The sequence below is a fragment of the Microtus pennsylvanicus genome, chromosome 9 (genome assembly GCF_037038515.1).
Source record: "Microtus pennsylvanicus isolate mMicPen1 chromosome 9, mMicPen1.hap1, whole genome shotgun sequence".
Taxonomy (NCBI): domain Eukaryota; kingdom Metazoa; phylum Chordata; class Mammalia; order Rodentia; family Cricetidae; genus Microtus; species Microtus pennsylvanicus.
Window position 1 is genome coordinate 2931999 of NC_134587.1, and position 6443 is coordinate 2938441.

Genomic DNA, 6443 nt, shown 5'->3' on the forward strand with positions numbered 1-6443 from the left:
CAACCCGTGTCGGAAAGATACGTGGATCTGGTTGGAGAAGGGAGGTCTGGACTCCCATTGTCTCCGTCTGAAATTTTGCTTTCGGCATTACGCCGAATCCGAGCCGGCGCATCTGTATTGTCTGTGTATTTTTGTGCTTAATATGTTCTTTGTTTTGTATATCTGTTTGTACTCGAGTCTAAATCTGGTACCATGGGGCAGTAAATAACCACCTCTTTGACCCCAACTCTATGAAAATCCAAAAGGAATGCTGACAGTCTGCCCCTCCTTTACTTCTCTAGGCTGTGCCTTGCTGAGGCTGTGCTGCTGAACTGCCCTGCTTGCTATTGCAAGGGGGGAGGGAGCAGGGCTGTGATCTCCTGCAGCGCAGCCTGGAGCCAGGCCTAGGCGGGCAACCAGCCTCTGAGCAAACTTCTCAGCAGGACGCAGGGCAGGGCATGGCAGCAACCCTGGCCCAAGTCAGAGAAGGGGGCAGCTGTGGGCACCCCCTGAAATCCTTGTGCTGAGAGTGACGTCCTCTCTTGCTGACCTGAAGTCCACCAGCACCGCAGGGGAGGACTGGGGGAGGAGGGCTGCCTTAGACAGTCCAAGGTGTTCCCTCCCCCTACAGCCAGTGCAAAGGTCTTCACAGCTGCTACTGGCAGTGTGAGGGCTAAAGAGGAACTGAGTTGAGGCTTCCAGACGGTGGACCAATCCTGACCTCACAAGTTCCCTGGAGGGAATTCCTCCTGGGGCCTCTGGAATCCCATTCAGAGAAAAGCTGCTAGATTGCTGTGAGTACTGAGGTGGGGTATGGGAGGCTTGTGCTATACAACTAGGAGCTCACTATGGACAGAGCTGAGACTGAAGCCAGGTCCTGGGAGGATCCCCAGTGGGGTTCCCTGTGGAGAAGGCTTGTTTTCCCTGGAAAATAAGGTGCTAGAGATTGAATGGCAGCCCCCATCTGCAAATGCCATGTAAAACCTTGTGCCAAAGATCTGTGGCCTTTGCCCAGGGGAAGTAGCTGGTGCTAACGCCAGGGTCACAGAACTAAGGCCTCCTGTGGAGACACATGCCAGCCAGTTGGGTCCAAGCTGGTGCTAATTCCTCCCCACAGGACCCAGTAAGCCTGGGAACCTACAGTAGGTTATTTCTCTGGGGTCGGATACCCTATTAAAAAGCAAAGGTCCCCTAAAGAACCTGGACCTTTCCATTTTGGCAGTAGGGCAAGAGATTGCAAGTAAATATCCCTGTGGCTGTTGGTAAATGGTAAATGTGGATTCAGAAGTGGCAGGTAATGGAGTAAGCTGACATTAAAAGGGCCTACCAGCCCTGATAACATCTGTCTTCCGGGGATGCTCTATACCAGTCATCATGTGCTGCATCCAGGTAAAAGCCTCTGGTTTAAAAATTGGGAAAATTAAATTAAGTCACTTTAAAATAATATGCTTATAAAAAAAAAACTACAGATTGTTGGTTTCTATATTTCTTACTATGCAGTGTGTCCAGAGGAAGTAAATTCCCAGCTCTGTTTAGATGGATGCAGGACTACACTGTCTTCAAGAACTATTGCTGTAAAAGGCCTGGCACAGGGCCAGGGCCATATGAACAGCCCAGCTGAGCTTCTAAGCCAGCCCATGTTTAGATCTGAATTTAACACTTGTTTGCTCACAATGCTTGTGATAAGGTGGGGGCCCCGAGTTGCCCCACAAGGCAAAGATCTGCTAAAGCCTCTCACCCCACTACGATGGCAAAGGGGGTGTTACTGAATGATGAGGTTGAGTTAAAATGGCCCTTTTGACTCTTTATAATGTTTATGGCTATTTAAAAAAAACATGGCAAAGATTCTCATTTATTATTAATATAAAAAAGGTGCATTTTGGGTTGTTTTCAGATTCTGTCAATGATAATATAAAGGATGTCGCTAAGTTTTTAAGGTAATATGTTATCTAATTCTGAAAATCCACCATGCTAATGTTCAAAGTAGCTGTAAGCATAAATTGTCAAATGATATTTTTAATCTTGGTCAGTTTTACAGGAATAAGATAAAATCTCAGAATTGTTTAATTTGCATTTCCCTGATGATTAAGGATGTTATATTTAAGCAAATTTTAAATATCTTTCAGTCATTTCAAGTTCATTTGTTGAGAATTTACAGTTTTGGTCTGTGACATAATTGTACTGAAATATTTGTTTTTATGAGGATTAAGTTCCTAAGTTCCTTATATGCCTCATGATACCTCCCCATTCTACAGGTTGATATTACATTCCGTTGATTATATCCTTTGCTATACAAAAAGCGTCTCAGTTTTAAAAATCTTATTTATTGATTGTTTCTCTCAACGTCTATGCCACTGAGGCTGTGTTTGAAAATGAATTTTAAACATTTTTTCCTTCTATAAAAAGTTCAATATTGTTGGTTTTATGTTAAGGTCTTTAATTTGTTTGGATTTCAGTTTTGTGCATAGAGATAAATATGGATCTATCTTCAGTCTTCTACATGATAATGTCTAATTAATTCTTAAAGGGAGAAACTGACAGTCAAAATGCTGGGCTCATGGCAAATCTCAGGGGGGGCTGCAAGGCACCCCACTAATTCGGCCAAGGTAAGAGAGGTTCTCCAGGGACCAGTTACAATCTATGCTCCTTAAATGATTAATAAAAGTTTACAGGCATTTTACCCAACCTCTGAAGGTCAGCAGACAGCAGTAGCCATGGCCTACATAGGACAGGCAACATCAGATATAAGAAAAAGTTACAGCAAGTAGATAGGTCACAAGATTATACCTAGTAAAATTTGGAGAGACCAAAAAAAAAAAATGTTAAACGAGGGACAGAGAAAGGGAAGCGAAAGAGAGAGAGGCGGGAAGCAAAAGAAAGATAGGACTCAGACAGATTAGGAGCCTGGGCAACAGAAGATCAAAGACAAATGAAGAGGAACACTGGAACTGAGTAAAGAATACAAACTGGACACCGTACGAACTAGAAATTTGGGAAAAAGACAAATAAATGACTCGTTCCTCCCTGGTCACTTCTGAATGTATGACCAAAGCCTTTTGTTGACCAAACGAGGGACTTTTGCTTTCGCTGCTGTTTTCAGTTCTGCAGGAGACGCAGGCTGCTTGTCTGCCTCTGCCTCTACCACGCCCTCCTCACCAGGATGACCACCTCTCCCTGCCATCACCGCTGAAGAAATCCTCACCTCCTAGCAACTGCCTTGGTGCTGTGCTTGCTCTAAAGCCTGCATGAGCTCTGACTGCTCACTCTACAGTCTTGCTCCCCTCACCCATGTCAGACTGTGATACAGCAGTCACCATGCTACCACAGGTGCCCTCCTGTGCCAGACTACTGCTCCTGTGCTGGGCTGACGTCGATGGACTATGGATCCTGCCAGCATCTGCATAAAGGACAGGCGAATGGCAAAATGGCAGGCTAAGCTGTGCCAGGCAGAGCCGAAAATGAGGGCGAAGCTTGCCAGGGGCACAAGGCTGGCGGTCCGAGCTAAGCAGGTACACAAGACTGAAGGTAAGCGGAAGGCGGGGGCAACATTGGTGGACAGGAAGCAAATGATCTGGGCCAGTAACCTCCCTTCAGGGATGGCGGCCCGACTGGAACGCTGAACTTGTGGCTTTGATACAAGCTCTACAGATGGCAGAGGGAACGTCTATACTAACAGCAGGTATGCTTCAAAGCAATATACAGACAAAAAGGACTGTTGACATCTGCTGAAATTTTGAGCCTCCAGGAGGCCACACATTTGCCAAAGAAGACAGCCATCATACATTGACCAAGATTGAGACATCCAATGTAATGGCTAAGAAGATCATAAAAAAAAATCATCCTAAGGTTTGGGATGCCCAAGATAATCATGTCCCATAATAGACCTGCCTTTGTTGCCCAGGTAAATTAGGGTGTGGCCAAGACATTGGGGATCAATTGGAACTTAAGCTTACCAACCCCAAAGCTCAGGGCAGATAGATAGGATAAATAAGATTCTAAAAGAACAAATTGACATAATTGGCCCTGGAGACCAGCAAATGACTGGACAGACCTCCCTCCTTCCTGTCCTGTCCTGGGTTCAAAACACCCCGGCAATCGCTGCCACTAGTTCTGTTGCCTGGCTAGTTAGCTGCTGCTCATGTATCCGCTGACAGTGGCTGACCCTGGTGATGAAATCCTGAGCTCAAGGCTTACACAGGGCTCTGCTCATTTTTTTTAGGGTCTTTTGAAGCACAATATCAGACAGCAGAAGCAAAAGGCAATTCTGTTCTGTTCCTCCACTGTGTGTCTGGGACCTATTGACAGGAATTATTTTTTTTACAGTTTGAGATTTTTCCGGATCAGACCGTTTTGTGCAGATAACTTCAGAGAAAAAGCAAACACACCTAAAGCTTCCTTACCTCTTGATAGGTTTTGTTTTTCTACAGGAAAATCTTGTTTTAATCTGTGGGGTTATGAAATGATATGGCTTTCAAAAGATAAACAGATATGGTTTAATATATGATAAAATAGATATCAATGGGATGTTAAAACTTTTTTTAATGCTGTACTTACAAATGTAAAGCCTGAGTAAGTCAGTCTCAAAAAGATATTTATGTCCTCATTCGCTGTCCTCTGGTTTTAGGGCTTTTTGTTTTGAACATTTGTCATCCTGTATTGTATTTTCTCTCATTGTTTGTTAAAGTTCTCACAATGGACACAACCCTGTACATTTGGATAAAGCTGATGCTACAGGATGCAATGGAAACCTGTAGATGCCATGTGGTGCCAGCTGGACCGAAACTGACTTCTCAGGCACATTCTCTGGAGTTGAGGAACAACACTCCCGGTGTCTACAGCAAAAGAGATTTGTATTCATAATACTGAACTTGCCTCTTATGAGAAGGCATCCATGTGTTTCTTAGGGATGAGTTAAGCTCTTTGTAGTCAATAGACTATTATTGCCACAGTGTTGGGTGCTATTCTCGGGTCTACAGTGGTTCACAATGTCTACCATGTAGTTACTTTCAAGCCTCATTCAGATAATTTTGTTAAGAGCTATATACACCCTAGAGATGTTCTACTATCTTCTCCCAATACTGCTCTGTAAAGTATAAGTTATTTTGTCCCATCAGTTGTACTAGTTTTCATATGGCTATTGTCTGAGCAAATCTTTCAGAGGTGGTGCTCCATAACAGGAGGGGCCTGGACCTGTTGCTTTTAAAGAAAGGGAGTCTTTGTGCTACACTCAGGGGAAAATGTTACTTCTATGCTGACCATACTGGATTGGTTAGAAGATCCATGACCAAGCTTAGAGAGAGGTTAAGACAGAGACAAAGCTGTTCGAATCACAACAAGGATGGTTCGACGGATGGGTTAATAAGTCTCCCTGGTTTACAACTCTATTGTCTTCTTTGATGGGTCCCTTGATTATCCTCCTTCTGCTACTCCTGTTTGGGCCTTGCATCTTAAACCGCCTGGTCCAGTTTATAAAAGATAGGCTGTCAGTCATTCAGGCCCTAGTACTGACCCATCAGTATCACATGTTACCACAACAAGATACCGAGGTTCTGTAATTGCTTTGAGTAAAAGATTTAACTCATTAACAAAAGAAAAAGGGGGAAATGAAAGACCCCACAGACCCCCTCCTCAAAACCCGCAGCTAGCATGCTCCCGGGGGAATGTCCTGTTTGTTTTAAACAAATCTCCGGATCAGCAGCCAGCCTGCTCCCATAAGAACATCCCAGGTGCCTGGGAGAGCAGGAGATAGAGATAGGAAGACTGCAAGGCAAGATGTCAATAAGATAGGATGTCAACAAAGCAGGTTAGTTATAAGATAGGAACAGGATGACTGTTGCCAGGCATCCATGCTGAGAGAGGAAACCTTTCATGCCCCCCGCCGCATTCCGATAACCATGCTTTTGCTTCTGTAAACTTGCTTCTTGCTGACACCCATGCTAAGAGGGGAAACCATTCATGCCCCCGCCTCATTCCGGTCGATCGATAACCACGCTTTTGCTTCTGTAAACTTGCTTTTTGCTCTTCCCTATAAAAAGCCCATCCTCCAGTTGGCAGGTGCGCAAGTCCTCCGAAAGACTTGCTGCCCGCAGGTACCTGTGTTTACTCAATAAACCTCTTGCTAATTGCATCCTGTGGCCTGGTCTCGGAGTGTCCTGGTTCTGGGGTCTTCATCAGAGAGGAAAGGTCCTCTCTGAGGGTCTTTCATTGTAAGTCTGCTTAAATTGTTTATCTGACCTTGATTCAATTTTGGTATGTGGTACCTGTCCAGAAAACTGTCCATTTCCTTTAAATTTTTCAATTTTGTGGAGTACAGATTTTTGAAATATGATCTGATGGTTCTCTGGATTTATGTCTGTTATTATGGCACCCTTATCATTTCTGATCTTGTTAATATGGATATTCACTCTCTGCCTTTATGTTAGTTGAATAAGGGTTTATCTATCTTGCTGATTTCCTCAATGAAC

General features: G+C 44.2%; 1 long non-coding RNA gene across 1 annotated transcript; it reads left to right on the forward strand.

Moving 5' to 3' along the window:
• The first annotated feature begins 376 nt into the window (after positions 1 to 376).
• LOC142857099 (uncharacterized) lies at positions 377 to 6113 on the forward strand. Its single transcript, XR_012911762.1, has 2 exons — positions 377 to 773; positions 4664 to 6113. It is a non-coding gene; the product is annotated as an uncharacterized LOC142857099 (long non-coding RNA).
• Positions 6114 to 6443: the final 330 nt, after the last annotated feature.